This window comes from Amblyraja radiata, chromosome 3 (genome assembly GCF_010909765.2).
Source record: "Amblyraja radiata isolate CabotCenter1 chromosome 3, sAmbRad1.1.pri, whole genome shotgun sequence".
NCBI lineage: Eukaryota > Metazoa > Chordata > Chondrichthyes > Rajiformes > Rajidae > Amblyraja > Amblyraja radiata.
The window spans coordinates 45,592,909-45,610,854 of record NC_045958.1 but is presented as its reverse complement, the minus strand read 5'-3'; positions in this window follow the sequence as shown (position 1 = coordinate 45,610,854).

The following is a 17,946-nucleotide window of genomic DNA, read 5'->3' as shown; positions in this document are numbered from 1 at the left end:
GGCACATTTGGATAGCAGTAAAAGGATTGGTCAAAGTCTGCATGGATATATGAAGAGGAAATCCTGCTTGACTAATCTTCTGGAATTTTTTGAAGATGTGAAAAGTAAAGTGGATGAAGAGAGCCAGTGGACGTAGTGTACCTGGAATTTCAGGAAGCCTTTGATAAGGTCCGACACTGGAGATTAGTGGGCAAAATTAGAGCACATGGTATTGGGGACAGGGTATTGACATGGATAGAGAATTGGTTGGCAGACAGGAAACAAAGAATAGGAATAGAAACATAGAAAATAGGTGCAGGAGTAGGCCATTCGGCCCTTCGAGCCTGCACCGCCATTCAATATGATCATGGCTGATCATCCAACTCAGTATCCTGTACCTGCTTTCTCTCCATACCCCCTGATCCCTTTAGCCACAAGGGCCACATCTAACTCCCTCTTAAATATAGCCAATGAACTGGCCTCAACTACATTCTGTGGCAGAGAATTCCAAAGATTCACCACTCTCTGTAAAAAATGTTTTTCTCATGTCAGTCCTAAAAGTCCCTCTATGGCAAGAATGTCCTTCCTCAGATTAGGATAAATGAATCCGTCAGAATGGCAGGCATTGGCGAGTGGAGTACCGCAAGGCTTGGTGCTGGGGCCGCAACTATTTACAATATATATTAATGATTTACAGTAGATGATGGAATTAAAAGTAACACTAACGTGACACAAAGCTGGGTGGCAGTGTGAACTGCCGAGAGGATGCTAGAAGGTTGCAGGGTGAGTTGGACAGGTTGCATGTGTGGACAGATACATGGCAGATGCAGTATAATGCAGATAAATGTGAGGTTATCCACTTTGGTGGCAAGAACAAGGAGGCAGAATATTATCTCAATGGTGTCAGATTAGGAAAAAGAGAAATGCTACGAGACCTGGGCGTCCTTGTACAACAGTCACTGAAAGTAAACATGCAGGTACAGCAGGCAGTGAAGAAAGGTAATGGCATGTTGGCCTTCATAACGAGAAGATTTCAGTATAGGAGTACAGAGGTCCTTCTGCAGTTGTACAGGGCCTGGGTGAGACCGCATCTGGAGTATTGTGTGCAGTTTTGGTCTCCTAATTTGAGGAAGGACATCCTTGCAATTGAGGCAGTGCAGCGTAGGTTCACAAGGTTAATCCCTGGGATGGCGGGACTGTCATATGAGGAAAGATTGGAAAGACTGGGCTTGTATTCACTGGAATTTAGAAGAATGAGAGGGGATCTTATAGAAACATATAAATATATAAAAGGACTGGCCAATCTAGATGCAGGAAAATGTTCCCAATGTTGGGGGAGTCCAGAACCAGGGGCCATAGACTAAGAATAAAGGGGATGCCATTTAAAATTGAGATGAGAAAAAACGTTTTCACCCAGAGTTGGATTCTGGATGAATGTAAAAGAGAGTTAGATAGAGCTCTTGGGGCTAGCAGAATCAAGGGATATGGGGAGAAGGCAGGCACAGGTTACTGATTGTGGATGATCAGTCACGATCACAATGAATGGCAGTGCTAGCTTGAAGGGCTGAATGGCCACCTCCTGCACCTACTTTCTATGTTTCTGTTTTTCTATGTAACAGACCATTGAAATTCCGAATCAATTATCCTATCTTCCCGATCACCAAGGAGAAACCCCACAGTACCCACCAGAAGGCTCTTCCTTCTGCTTTTGGCAATTGTTCCTTCCCATTGTCTTTACACTGTGTATCTGGCAGACTTTCCAATTTCCTGTGCTCAGATAATATTGAATCTCCTCTCCACTTCCTGCACCAAGATCCCCAGAAAACCATTAAAAATATGTGAGCCCATGATTTTCTGTCGAGTGCCATTCATTAATATCTCCTAAAGTCAAACTGATGAGTACCAGGACACCGATTAGCTTGAAGGGTGAGCTTAAAATACTCGAGACTCAGGGAACTGCAGATGTTGCAATAGTGAGTAAAACACAAAGGGAAGAAGACCGTGCTTCAGATTGATTGTAGCAGGAGGTAGTATCCTGGAAATGTGTTGGAGGTGGGACAAATACTGGCAAGTGCTAGGGGATACAGGTGGGGATTAATTGGCATAGTGGTGGACAGAGGCTGGAAATGAATAGGAGACAAAAGGATGTCAGCCAAGAAGAGAAGAGAAGTGAGATGTAAAGCCAGATGGAGTGATAGAGGTGGAAGGGGACAAGGGGACAGGACGGTGAGAGAAATGAGTGGGAGAAAAAGGTGGGGCACGATGATACAAAAGTGAGGAAGGGGAGAAAAAGGGGAGTGTTACCTAAAATTGGAGCATTTGGTGTTCCTACTATTGGCTGGTAAGCCATCCAAATGGAATATGAGGCACTGTTCCTCCAGTTTATTTCGTGTTCGTTTTCTAGGTCTGCATGAAACTTGAGAGTCTTCAAGGTACAACAGAAGTCTATATTATATTACTCAATGCTGGCAGCAAGACAAGTCAAAATGGCTGCACACTCACACTGTTCACAGACAGGATAAACTATATACACAACATCTCCCTTTGTCCTGTGCAGCGCCACCTGCTGCACGGGTGGAGCAACGGGTCCTCCCATCCCACACAGTCCACCAAACATACAGTTAACCCTGGCAATGGAGGACGATTAGGACAGAAAGAAAATAAGGGTTTTGGAAGGGAAATTAAAATGGTTAACAGCTAGGAGATCTAGTCGGCCATGGCAATCTGAGCACAGGTTTAGGGGGCGCTCCTCTGTGTGCAGCCATGTCAGCAGCGCGTCAGTTTTTCCAGCTTTATTTTATTTTTTAGTATGTTTTAAAGTGTGTATTTTGTGTTTCTTCGTGTGTTTTGTGTGGGGGGTGGTGTGGGGGGGCAAGGGGGAAACCGCTTCGGTCGCCTCCTCCATGGAGAGGCGAGTTTTTCCAGGTCGCCTCCCCCGTGGCCTAACATCAAGGATCGACGCGGCCTTTCCCGGAGACACGCCCGGGGCTTCAGCGGCGGGCGCAGCGTGGACTCTCGGCGTGGAGCGGGCGACCCTCGCTGGGGCTCGCTGGAGGGGAGCGCTCCGTTTCGCTGGCCCGGGGCAGCCGGCAGCCTGAAGCCGCAGCCTGAAGCCGCGGTCTGCAGAGCTCCAGCTGGTGCGGCGTCTACAGCCCGGGATCTCACGTTGGGGACCCGGGGGAAGAAGAAGCCATCACTGCCGGCCCGCGGCCAACTTCTACCGCGGGTGCGACATGGACTTACCATCACCCCTGGAGGGGAGCTTCGACCGCCGGCCCTGCAGTCTACGGTGCTTCTGGCTGCGGCGGGGACTTTAAATCTCGACCGCCGGCCTGCGGCCTACAACAATCTAAAGCCGCGGTCTCCGGTGAGGAAGAGCCGATCCTGGACTGACTCTGGACTCTGGTCCTGTACACGGGGGGGAAATGGAGGAGGACTGGCCAAATGTTTGTGCCTTCCACCACAGTGATGAATGCTGTGGTGGATGTTTGTGTTACAGTTTTATTGTGTGTTCTTTATTATTGTACTGCTGCTGACAACCCAAATTTCCACCAACCCTGGTTGTGTGGCAATAAATTATATCCATCTATCTATCTAGGTGTTTGGCGAGTGGTTGCCTAGTCTACTCTTGGTCTTGCCGATGTAAAGAAGGCCACATTGGGAGCACTGAATGCAGAAGATGAGGTTAGTAGAGGTCTCTGGATGGATATGAGGGAAAAGATGTAGGGACAGGTGTGATGCTTACATGGAGAAAATAAGTAAATTGGATTTAAAACCTGGAAAGTACCAGGGGAGGGAATGGTTTGGGTGGGAAAGGATGAGGGGGTCATTATGTATGTTCTACACCTAATATTCAATAGACAATAGACAATTGGTGCAGGAGCAGGCCATTTGGCCCTACGAGCCAGCACCGCCACTCAATGTGATCATGGCTGATCTTCCCCAATCAGTACCCCGTTCCTGCCTTCTCCCCATATCCCCTGACTCCGCTATTTATAAGAGCCCTATCTAGCTCTCTCTTGAAAGCATCCAGAGAACCTGCCTCCACCGCCCTCTGAGGCAGAGAATTCCACAGACTCACCACTCTCTGTGAGAAAAAGTGTTTCCTCGTCTCCGTTCTAAATGGCTTACTCCTTATTCTTAAACTGTGGCCCCTGGTTCTGGACTCCCTCAACATCGGGAACATTTTCCTACCTCTAGTGTGTCCAAGCCCTTAACAATCTTATATGTTTCAATGAGATATCCTCTCATCCTTCTAAACTCCAGAGTGTACAAGCCGAGCTGCTCCATTCTCTCAGCATTTGACAGTCCCGCCATTCCGGGAATTAACCTTGAAAACCTACGCTGCACTCCCTCAATAGCAAGAATGTCTTTCCTCAAATTAGGGGACCAAAACTGCACACAATATTCCAGGTGTTTTCTCATTAGGGATCTGTACAACTGCAGAAGCACCTCTTTGCTCCTATATTCGATTCCTCTTGTTATAAAGGCCAACATGCCATTCGCTTTCTTCACTGCCTGCTGTACCTGCATGCTTACTTTCATAGACTGATGTACAAGGACCCCCAGATCCCGTTGTATTTCTCCTTATCCCAACTTGACGCCATTTAGATAGTAATCTGCCTTCCTGTTTTTGCACCGTGGATAACCTCACATTTATCTGCATTAAACTTCATCTGCCATGCATCTGCCCACTCCCCAACCTGTCCAACTCACCCTGCATTCTCATTGCATCCTCTTCACAGTTCACACTGCCACCCAGCTTTGTGTCATCTGCAAATTTGCTAATGCTACTTTGAATCCCTTCATCCAAATCATTGATGTATATTGTAAATAGTTGCTGTCCCAGCACTGAGCCTTGCGGTACCCCACTAGTCACTGCCTGCCATTCTGAAAGGTCCCGTTAATCCCTACTCTTTGTTTCCTGTCTGCCAACCACTTCTCTATCCATGTCAGCACTCTACCCCTAATGCCATGTGCTCTAATTTTGCCCACTAATCTCCTATGTGGGACCTTATCAAATGCTTTCTGAAAGTCCAGGTACACTTCATCCACTGGCTCTCCCTTGTCCATTTTCCGAGTTACATCTTCAAAAAATTCTAGAAGATTAGTCAAGCATGATTTCCCCTTCATAAATCCATGCTGACTCAGACGGCATAGTCCACCCAAAGTGCATCTCCTCACACTTATCCAGATTAAATTCCACCTACCATTGTGTTGCCCCTTTTACCAATTGATCAATATCATTTTGTAACTCAAAACTATCCTGTTCACTATCAACAACGTCACTAATTTTCATGTCATCCCCAAACTTACTCCTACATTCATGTCCAGATAGTTAATTTATGTTACATTAATGGGCCTGTCCCACTTAGGCAATTTTTGACTGCCGGCGACTGTCAAGTTGCCGGCAGTCGCCTGAAAAAACGGCTGTCAGAATGGCACACACTCACACACATCGCTTTCTTCACGCCCGTTATGCAGGAGGGGTACAGGGCAAGCAGGGGGAGCGCTGTCTGAGTGAAATTCACACGGTGCAAAGCCAAGGTGATACAGACACACACTGCGATGAACAGGAAGGTTGGCTCTGTAAATAAGACGGCTAAAGCACAGTGTACGGTAAGTCCTTTAAAAGAGGGGAGAGAAGGGGGGGGGGGAGGGGTGGCGAAATGGGGAGAAGGAGGGAGGAGTGGAAGCAACTTTTAAGAAGTCAAAGATACACGGCTGTGAAGCTTGGCAGACATTTAACATTACAGGTCGGTTAACCTTGGTTATGAAAACTACTGCTTACCTTTTTTTTCCAAATGGGCCAATTAAATTCTCGCTACTCTCTATGGCGGCTTCTTTCTAGTCGCCGCTAATTTTTCAACATGTTGAAAAATTCGCGGCAACCATTATGAGGCCGCGACTAGTTCCCAGAATGTGGGAACTCCTCACAACCATGAAGGCGACTCCCCGGCAACCACCTGAGAACATGTGGCAACCATGTGGCGACTGCAGCCCATTAGGGTCCCAGCACTGATCTTTGTGGTATAGCACACATAAAAGTCTTCCAATCATGCCAACCTCCCACCAGCAATCTCTGTCCCCTATAACAAAGCCAGTTTTAAATCCAATATACTTATTTTCTCCAGATACCATGGGCTGCAAACTTTGGACTAGTCTTCCATGTGGGACCCCGTGAAAGGTTTTACTGAAACCCATGTAGATAATATCAACACACTGCCCTCATATTATTACATCTTTGAAAGTTTCAATCACTTTGGTCAGAAAGGATCTTTGAGTTTGAGTTTGAGTTCAGTTTATTGTGTACCGAGGTACAGTGAGAAGCTTTTGTTGCGTGCTGACCAGTCACTGGAAAAACAATACATGATTACAATTGAGCCATCCACAATGTACAGGTACATGATAAAGGGAATAATTTGAATAACATTTAGTGCTAGATAAAGTGTGATGACTTTAGACTTTGGATCTCCAATGAGGTAGATAGTAGATCAGGCCTGCTCTCTAGTTGTTGGTAGGATGGTTCAATTGCCTGCTAACAGCTGGACGAAACTGACCCTAAATCTGGCCGTGCATTTTCACACTTCTATACCTCTTGCTTGATGGGAGAGGGGAGAAGAGGGAGTGGCCAGGGTGTGACTCGTCCTTCATTATGCTCGAGGTCTTGTTCAGGCACCGTGAGGTGTAAATGGAGTCAATGGAAGGGAGGTTGGTTTGTGTGATGGTCTGGATTGCATCCACAATCCTCGGCAATTTCTTGTGGTTTTTGATGGAGCTTATCCCAAACCATGGTGTGATGCAACCCAATAAAATGCTTTCTAGGGCGCATATGTAGGTTGGTGAGAGTTGTTTGGGATATGCCGAACTTCCTAAGTGGTGTGCTTTCTTGGCCATTGCATCATAATGGTAGTCCAGGACAAGTTGCTGGTGATATTTACTCCTAGGAATTTGCAGCTTTCAACCATCTCTACTTTGACGCCGTCAATGCAAACCAGGGTATGTGTAGCGCTTCACTTCCTGAAGTCGATCACTATCTCCTTTGTCTTGCTAACATTGAGAGAAAGGTTGTTGTCTCAACACCAGGTCACGAAGTACCAAACAAAATCATGCCAACTATCTTTGATCAATCCCTACCTTTCTTGGCCCTCAGAATTTTTATTCCAATAACTTCCCTTCCCTGTTTGAGCAAGGCTTACAGTAAACATGGGTTGTATGCATTCTGCAAACCTGAGGCAAACAAATCTGGCTCCTAGTCTATGTTATTTTTCAGCAATATGGATATTTAGTTATCCCCTATTGACTTGGAATGACCCAGCATCTCAAATAATGATATGGAAGTTTTTAAAAAATGGACACACTTCGCTTTCATGATTTTAAGAGGAAATGTAGCAAAATAATAATTACTGTCGATCAATGAACTTCCTAAGTTACTTCAACAGAATTTAAAATGCAGTGGGAAAATGTGAATGTGCCCCATGTGGGCACAAATGTCAGTTAAGAATGAAAAGCAGTAAGCGGTCGGCTTTTGCAGAATGACATTCTAATTCTAAGTGGAACCAGGCATTAATTATTGGAATTATTTAAAAAACTATTTATAATAGTGCAAGTTCTATTCAAGGCCAATTCTGTCTATCTATTCAAAACTGTTTAAGTGCATTGTATATTCACATCTGTACTGACAGAAAAAATAAATAAATGGAGCTTACAATCTTCATTTGTTTCTCAATGGTTCTGTTTTCACAAAGTCTTGGAGATTTATTTTAGTTGCCTATAAAAATGCAAATGGAAACTATCTGCCCGAATCATGTGTGAAAGTCACAACATTAAATCTGACTTGTATTAGAAGCAAAGATATTAAAATAAAGCACGTTGCTGCTCACAGCTATGAATATAGTAATTGGCTTTCTGAAAATGTATTTCCATTTTATCTACATTAGATGTATGATTATCAAGTATGCAGAAATTGCAGAAACTGAAAAGAATGCTATTGATATATCTTAAGTGGTTCCAGCAATGAAGTTAGAAACAGTGAGGCAGTTGTTAAAATGGAGTGAGTTTAATTAAAGAGTTCCAAATGGTAAAAGGAAGACAGTGGCCAGAAACTGCGAACCTTCTGCAATGGAGCATTAAGTAGATAGCAGGCCAAGAAATGTTTTCATGAGAGTATGCCAGTGCAATAATATGTTGTGACTAAGGTTAGCTGATGGTGTGAACAGAGGCAAGACTTCACAATGTGAAGCTTACAGCTTGTGGAGTCTCATACAAGGAAACACAGAAACAAAAGGTGCTGGAATCTTGAATAAAACACAAGTGCTGGATGAATTCAGTGGGTCAGGCCACATATGTGGAGCGAATAGACAGGCAATGTCACTGGTCGGGACCCTTCTTCAAATGTCTTCTATCAGATCTCTCCCCAATCTTCTGTGTTCCAGAGAAAACAAGTCAAGTTTTATCCAACCTGATACAGGGATACAAAGACACACGCATGGAACCTGACTTGGATAGAGCCTTTAAGTAAAATGCTTATTTTTTGCATTTCTCTCCTTTAAGCCACATCCCCTTCCTGTTAGTGACCACAATGCAAGACCACCTGCAAAAGTGCCCCCAAAAAAGAAATCATTTTAAAATGATGGGTGACAGAAATAAGGTAAAGAGGATGCCACTCGTCCACTGAGGCAACATCAAATCAGCACCCCGGAGTATAACTTCTCCGCTTTTATTGGGATTTTGCAGATGCTCATTGTAAAACAAAGGGAGGTAATTTCTCTGCATCAAACCTTTGCCACTCGGGTTCATCTCATCAATCATCTTAGACCCACAGAACATAGAACAGTGGAGCACAGGAACATGCCCTTCAACCCATAATATCTGTGCCAAAGTGGGTGCTAAAATAGAAAGATTAAACGAGAACTTGCCATTTGAAGTTTGATCTTTAGTTTATCAGAAGTTGAAGTGAGGGAATACGTGAAGAGCCTGCCAGCCCGCATGCGCGTCAATCTTCAGAGCAACTGTATGAAACCACAGACCAGTTGCAGAACTTAAACTATAGAAAGACTAACGAGACTAGAGTTACCGGATGATCTTTTATGAGAATCAGGGTTGGGAGTGGAGGGCACGTATTCCCTCACTTCAACTTCTCTTAAAATAAAGATCAAACTTCAAATGGTAAATTTTCATTTAATCTTTCTATTTTATTTCGAAGTCACATGAGTGACTACGTGAAGCCTTCAAAGCTCTGTGGTTTCATGCAGTAACCCAAGGATGAAACAAATAAACAGATAAAACCATAAATGATAGAAAACTTGGGTTATTAATACCATGATGCTAACTTGCTGATAACCATGATGATAACCAAATAAAAGGTATTGTATTGTATTGTATTGCATACATGGCCATTGCTCTTAATCGGATCATAGTCCCAATTGGCTTTGAGTTAGACAATAACTCATGCAACACTGTTCAGAATTCTATCTGCAAATATCCAGACATATTCAACCAAATGTTATAACTTCTGAACACGCACTATGTAAGCCTCTTGCTGTATGATGAAAGAGAAATATCCATTCTATTGGCTGCTAATGAGTCATCAGCAATCTCTTGATTAAATAACAATGAAGAAACTATCTTTCATCTCATAGGTACTAGCAAGCTCATTGTACCTGCATACACAATAACACCCCCAATCTCCGATCTGGTGGGTATGCTGTCAACTCCAAAAGTACGCAACCATGCCAGTTTTTCTTTTATGAGATCATTCCCACAACAAGCTACCATAATGTCAGTCATGACCCAGACACTGAGCCAGCGATTGAGTAAAGACTGTGTTCTTTGTGCTGAAATCAGTTGCTAAAATCATAATCAACTTAAAAGATACTGCTCCCATTAGGAATACTGTAGATGAATATCTGCACAATAATTTACTCGAAATTAGCGGTTTCCCGGGTGCCAATGACCACCTAAAGTGTCGCCGGGCAACCTAAATGCTGAGTCATTTTGCCCGACTTGGCACAGCAGATGCTGGTTTATACCGAAGACAGACACAAAAAACTGGAGTAACTCAGGCAGCATCTCTGGAGAAAAGGAACGTGACGTTTCGTGTCGACGGCAGCAACAAGGTGACAGAGAATCGGAGCGAATGACGGGCCCCGCACAGCAGCAGCGACAGCGGCTCCTCCTGCCTCACCCCACCCGTCCTGATAGCGGCCGCTGCTTGCCACTCCGCCAGCGGCGCTTTCAAAACAAATCCTCCCGCATGCCGAGGTCGGGAGGAGGGAGGGAGGGTGCGAGCGAGCGAGACGCCCCCTTCCGCCATCTGAAGCGTCTGCACCGCTCGGCCCCGCACCTTGCTGTTGGCTGGTGGAGGAGGGGAGGCGGTGGCGAGGAGATCCCAACTGCCTCCCCCTTTGGCGGTGGACAGGGACGGCCAAGGCAGCGGGGCAATTATGCCGGTGTTGTCTGAGGAGCGCTGACCATATTTCCTCCCCACCTCCTCTGTCTCACTCTCTCCCTCTCCCCATCTCCCCCTCTGTCTCTCTCTCCTCCTCTGTCTCTCTCTCCCCCTCTGTCTCTCTCCCCCTTTGTCTCTCCCCCCCTCTGTCTCTCCCCCCCCTCTGTCTCTCTCCCCCTCTGTCTCTCGCCCCCTCTGTCTCTCGCCCCCTCTGTCTCTCTCCCCCTCTGTCTCTCTCCCCCTCGCCCCCTCTGTCTCTCTCCCCCTCTCTCGCCCCCTCTGTCTCTCTCCCCCTCGCCCCCTCTGTCTCTCTCCCCCTCTCTCGCCCCCTCTGTCTCTCTCCCCCTCGCCCCCTCTGTCTCGCCCCCCCTCTTTCTCTGTGCCTCTGTCCCTCTCTCTGTCCCACTCTCTGTCTCTCTCTCTGTCTCTCTCTCTGTCTCTGCTTCTGTCTCTCTCTCTGTTTCTGTCTCTCTCTCTGTCCCTCTCTCTCCCTGTATCTCTCTCTCTGTCTCTCTCTCTCTCTCTCTCTCTCTCTTCCACTCTCTCTCTCTCTCTCTGTCTCTCTCTCTCTCTCTCTCTCTCTCTCTCAATTTTTCAATTTCAATTTTCAATTTAAAAACTTTATTGGTATGATAAAATACATCGTTATATTGCCAAAGTATAAAACATGACATACATATTTAAAATGCATAAATATAAATACAAGTCTACAGTGCATGGATAGATATGTCCCTGTACATAAACTTGTAATAGGCCTATACAGGTGCACAACCTTTTATCCGGAGTTCCGGAAACCGAAAAACTCCGAAAACCGGCCATTTTTTCCAGGATGTCGTCTGCACACCAAAGCTCACGTTTGGCGCCAAACTTGACCCGAAACGACCCACGGTCAACCCAGGTCTGTACTACTGTAGCGGCTGCCTCCACCCCGGAGACCGGGGAGACACTTAAACATCTGTAAATCATTGCTTAAATGTTAGTCAGTTAGTTTGGAGGGCTTTTTTCGTTCAGACTTCGGTCTGGATGACAATAAAAGGCTATTCTATTTTATGTGAAGGGGGAAACTTTAATTCTTAGTCCCCTACCTGGTCGGAGAGGCGGGGAGCGGTCAATGCCTTACCGGGTCGCCGTGCAGTAAGCTCCGGAGCGCTGTGGCCGCCGACTCCCAGCTGGGGCTGCGGGCGTCCGGCCGCGGGCGGCGCCGGTTGTAGCTCCGAGCCCAGCAACTCTACCCCTGGCTGCGCGGCGCTCCAAATCCAGCGCGGCCCGCGGCCGGACGCCCGCAGCCCCAGCACCGCTGTGGCCGCCGACATGTTGTGTGTCGGCGGCCACAGCGCTCCGGAGCTTACCGCACGGCGACCTGGTAAGGCATTGCCCGCTCCCCGCTGGTATCCCAGCGCTGCGACGTCGCCGACTCCCAACATCGCGGCGCTGGGGCAGCGGGCGTCCGGCCGCGGGCCGCGCTGGATTTGGAGCGCCGCGCAGCCAGGGGTAGAGTTGCTGGGGTCGGAGCTCCAACCGCGGCCGGACGCCCGCAGCCCCCAGCTCCGCGATGTTGGGAGTCGGCGGCCACAGCACTCCATAGCTTACTGCACGGCGACCCGGTAAGGCATTGCCCGCTCCCCGCCTCTCCGACCAGGTAGGGGACTAAGAATTAAAGTTTCCCCCTTCACCCCCCCCCACCACATAAAATTCCTCCAAACTAACTGACTAACATTTATGTAATGATTCCCGGGGAGGAGGCAGCCGCTCCAGACTTTTCAAGCCGCCCGCGCTACCTACCTAATCTACGCTAAAAATCTTCCATTCGGAAATCCGAAAAATTCCGAAATCCGACAAGTGTCTGGTCCCAAGGCTTTCGGATAAAAGGTTGTGCACCTGTAGCCCTTTATTGATTGCTACACGTTCTTGCAGCTGTAAGCAGTACAACAGAATAGAAAGTTTAGCAATTCAATATTAATTTCTTAGTGTCAGTTAATGTCAATTAGTGTGTGCGTGCATATGTGCATATTGGTCATTCACTGTCTCTCAGGTTATGGCATGCTGTTACGTATTGTGCACCAAGATGTGCCGTATTTCCTGCACCAAGGATTATTCTTAGTTTTGATGTACCATCTAGTTCTTTAAAATCAAGGGTTGCCAGACTGAGTTTGTCAAAGTATGTTTTCCTTGTTTTGTCAATTTTTTTGCATTTTAGGAGGAAGTGCACCTCTGTTTCAACCTCATCTGTCAAACAGTGGCCGCATATTCTGTTTTCTCTTGGTTGCCAGAATCTTTTCTGTCTTCCTTTTTCAACTGCCAAATCTTGGTTGCCAGAATCTCGTCTGTCTTCCTTTTTCTCTCTGTCTCTCTGTCTCTCTGTCTCTCTCTCTCTGTCTCTGTCTCTCTCTCTCTCTCTCTCTCTCTCTCTGTCCCTCTCTCTGTCTCTCTCTCTCTCTGTCTCTCTCTCTCAATTCAATTCAATTCAATTAAAAAACTTTATTGGCATGATAAAAAAACATTGTTATATTGCCAAAGTATAAAACATGACATACATGTTTAAAATGCATAAGTATAAATACAAGTATACAGTGCATGGATAGATATGTCCCTGTACATAAACTCGCAATAGGCCTATAGCCCTTTATTGATTGCTACACGTTCTTGCAGCTGTAAGCAGTACAACACAATAACAAGTTTAGCAATTCAATATTAATTTCTTAGTGTTAGTTAATGTCAATTAGTGTGTGCGTACATATGTGCATATTGGTCATTCACCGTCTCTCAGGTTATGGCATGCTGTTACGTATTGTGCACCAAGATGTGCCGTATTTCCTTCACCAAGGATTATTCTTAGTTTTGATGTATCATCTAGTTCTTTAAAATCAGGGGTTGCCAGACTGAGTTTGTCAAAGCATGTTTTCCTTGTTTTGTCAATTTTTTTGCAATTTAGGAGGAAGTGCACCTCTGTTTCAACCTCATTCAGATTCAGATTCAGATTCAGAAAACTTTATGGTCTGTCGTAACAGAAAATCTTCTTTGACGTGGCTCAACATACAACCAGGACAATGTACTGATAAGCAGTCATACAACACAGATTTCTGCGAGCACACACAGTGTGTATAGATCTTAAAAGCAAGTATAAAGATTAGAAACTGTAAAAATAGACAAGATAAAAGTTGTGGATACGTGTAAAGTGACTGTACGTCAGGGTTAATTTGTCCCTTGTTCATTTTTTATTTAAGCTATTTATGGCAATGGGTATGAATGAATTTTTGTGGATGTTTTTCTTGGATAGGGGGACTTTATATCGGCGGCCTGATGGCAGAAGTTGGAAGGACTTGTGCATGGGGTGGGTGGGATCCTGTGTAATGAGGTTGGCTTTCCTTTTAACTGCCTGGGTGTGGAGTACTGATAATTGATTTTGAGTTTTGCCAGTTATTTTGCTTGCTTGATTAATGATCCGGGAAAGCTTTGATTTGTCTTTGACAGAGGTGAGGGTGAACCAGGATGTGATGTTAAAGGTGAGTACTGTAGATCAGTGCATGCTCCTTTAACATAGTAACCTCACCACTACTAACCACTCCCCATTGTCTCCTGTATAATTGTAGCTTCCCCGCCTCTAGCTCGCTCTCTAGTCCCAGTGATGACCACGGACAGCTAGAGCATAATGTGTGTAGTGACTTTAATAAAGATACTTAGTAAGAGACTTTGTGTGTCGAACAAGCCCTTTTACATGGTGTCAGGTGGGATTCGAACCCACGCCTCCAGTTGGAGGAAAGTGAGGGGCCGAGAGGTCTCGAGAACTGTGCAGATAACCGTGGCCTTCCCCACGGCGACCAGAATACCTCCCCCATAGGCATGAATGTGGGAGTCATCGGGAGTCACCCTCTCCCCCGAGCTTATCTGCTTGAAGAGGCGAACAGACATAACGTTGGCAAACGCACCAGTATCGACCTTCGCCGGGAAGGAGTGTCCATTCACAGTAACATGTACAGAGGGATCCGTTATCAATGCAGGTGCACTCAAAAGCGAAAACACAGTTGAATCACCATGGGAGGAACTCGTATCAGAATCAGGGAGTTCAAGCTGGTACTGGGAACCAGGCGCGCTATCACAGTCCGCAAGGTTGTTTAGACTCCTTCTAGGAGCAGGGACAGGTTTCCCACGAGAACGACAGGCTGCAGAAAAATGGTTAAGCTTCCCGCAGGAATTGCAAGTTTTACCCAGCGCTGGGCAAACGTTGAACTGGTGCGACGAGAAATTACAATTTTGGCAGCGACGAGGGGTGACCTTAGCGGGTGCAGAGGGGGCGAACCGGCGAGGCGGGCTATTGATCCGCCGGCGGCCAACGGTACCGGTGAAATTGATGTCCTGGGACGCCGGGTGAGATACGGAGCCAACAGCAGAGGCCATACGAGCCGAATGCATGGCATCCTTTAGCGACAGGTCGGGCTTCATTCTATCAGGGGGTCCATGGGGGCCTGCAGCAGGTGGATGTCGCGGTGAAAAGAGACCAATCCAAAGTCCTGGCATGCACGGGCGCCCAGCAGGGTGACGTTATCAGAGTCCAGCAGGAGTGTGCGAGTAGTCTCCGTCATGATGTTTTCTAACTGTTTCTGGTTTGCCTCTAGCGTATGAGCCGTGGTCGCTTTGTTTCCAAGAGGAAGGATGTAGATCAGTGCATGCTCCTTTAACATAGTGACCTCACCACTACTAACCACTCCCCATTGTCTCCTGTATAATTGTAGCTTCCCCGCCTCTAGCTCGCTCTCTAGTCCCAGTGATGACCACGGACAGCTAGAGCATAATGTGTGTAGTGACTTTAATAAAGATACTTAGTAAGAGACTTTGTGTGTCGAACAAGTCCTTTTACAAGTACAGATTCTATAAGTGATTTATAGACAGCTGTTAAAATGTCCTGTCTGACATCAAAGTTCCTAAGTTTCCTCAGCAGGAACAGGCGTTGCTGTGCCTTCTTGTACACAGAGTCTGTGTGCTGGGAGAAGGACAGGCGGGTGTCAATCTCTGTGCCCAGGTATCTAAAGGCCTCTACCTGCTCAACTGTCTGCCCATTCATTTGTCAAACAGTGGCCGCATATTCTGTTTTCTCTTGGTTGCCAGAATCACTTCTGTCTTCCTTTTTCAACTGCCAAATAGTGATCACTTAACCTGTATTTGGTGAGGGTCTGTCTCTGCTTTATGTCTCTAACAGTTGAGAGATAGTCTGCCAATTTATAATCTCTTTTTAGGGCACGGTAACATTCTAATCTGCTTTGGCTTTTGGTTTCTTTATCCCAATGTTCCAAATACATTTCTTTACATTGTTTGATAATTTGGTTCACTCTAACTGGTGATTGGGGGTCAGTATTGATCTGAGGCCGGTCAGGGTTTAACTGGATAGGGTTTAACTGAATAGGGGTAGTTAGTCTCATTACCAACTGACACAGGGAACTCTTTTCTGGGTTCCCCTCTTGTGTTTGAAGGGCTTTAAATTGGAGGGTATCTGGGGGGCTAGATTTAAGGTAATTCCAAAAATTTAGTGCTCTTTTCTGGGTATTTATTATCAGTGGGTATCTGCCTAGTTCCGCCCTACATGCGTTTGTTGGTGGTTTCCTTTGGATACCATATAACCATATAACCATACGGAGGATGTTCCGACGAAATTCCGCATGCAGGGCCTCCGTTGTATGTTTTTCCCATTTACTATAACTATGGTGACTGAGCGGACCCCATACTTCACTACCAGATTTTAATTGGAATTTGGATGTTGTAGAATCTTCTTTTATTGCATACAGAGCTCTTTGAGCATTCTCTTTTAGTGCATTCACTGCCATATTGAAGCTCCTTGATGCTGAAACAGTTAGACCAAGGTAAGTATAGCTCATAGTGTGTTCGATAACAGTACCATTGAGAGTAAATTTGTATTTATCTTCCTGACATCTGGGTCTTTTCTGAAAAATCATGATGTTGGTTTTCTTTAGATTTACTGCCAGGGCCCAATTTTGGCAGTACTCATCAAGTAGGTCCAACTGTTGCTGCAGTCCCTGTTCTGTGGGGGACAGCAGAACCAAGTCATCTGCATAAAACAGGGATTTTACCTCTCCGTCCAGAAGACAGAGGCCTGGCGCTGTGCTCTGGTCCAACTTTACTGCCAAATCATTGATATATACATTAAACAGTGAAGGGCTCAGATTGCAGTCTTGCCGGACGCCTCTTCTCTGGGCGAAGAGATCAGTGCGTTTGTCCCCAATTTTAACGCCACATTTATTATTCAGATACATTCATTTGATAAGGTCATATACCTTTCCTCCTATACCACAGCCGAGGAGTTTGTAATAGAGCCCTTCATGCCAAATAGTCAAATGCTTTCTCAAAGTCAATAAAACAGGCAAATATTTTCTCTTTTTTCGCTTGGTGTACATGTTTTTCAATGAGAGTGTGGAGGGTATAAATGTGGTCAGTGGTACGGTGTTTTGGGAGGAAGCCAATTTGGTTTTTACTGAGAATGTTGTGTTTGTTAAGGAAATCCTGCATTCTGTTATTTATGATACTGCAGAATAACTTCCCTAGGCAGCTACTGACACAGATGCCACGATAATTATTTGGGTCTAATTTGTTTCCACTCTTATAAATGAATGAAATAAGCCCTTGACACCAAATATCAGGGAAATAACTGAACGTAGTATGATGTTGAACAGCCTAAGCACTATGTCCTGCATCTCTGGAGTGCTGTACTTGAGCTTTTCATTTATGATGCTGTCTGGACCACAGGCTTTCTTTGAGTGGAGAGAATTTATTTTTATGGTCAGTTCTTCCAAAGTAATTGGGGAATCAAGAGGGTTTTGATAATCTTTAATTACTGTTTCTAGTGTTTGGAGTTTTTCTTTGATATGGGAATAATTTGAGTTTATTTTATTTATTGGTATGTCTTTATATAGATTTTTGAAGTGTGCTCTCCAGATATCACCGTCTTGAATTGGTAGTGTTTGTAGTTTTGTTGTGCTCAGGTTATTCCACATATCCCAAAATTGGTTTTGATTTATGGAATTTTCAATTTCTTCAAGTCTCTTGTGAGTGTAATTTTGTATTTTGTTCCTAATCGTGTGTTTATACCTTTTAAGAGTTTCATTATGAATTTCATCAGAATGGATAAAAATGGAGAAGGAGGATTGCCATCCTAGTAATATAGGAACGATCCTCTTCTCCCCAAAAAAACTGAATAACACAATATATAAGAAGAACCCAATTATATATGGTACAATAAGAATTTGGAAACAAATAAAATTATCTTTAAAATTAAGAAATCTATCACTGTTAATGCCAATAGCGAATAACCCTTTATTTAAACCATCTCTTATTGATAAGACATATAACCAATGGGAAAGTCTCGGAATTAGAAGGATCGGGGATATGTATGAAATGGGAAACTTACTATCATTCCAACAATTACAATTAAAATTTAAATTGAAAAACAACCAATATTTTAAATATCTTCAGATTTGCGATTTTGTGAAAAAATATATACAAGGATATCA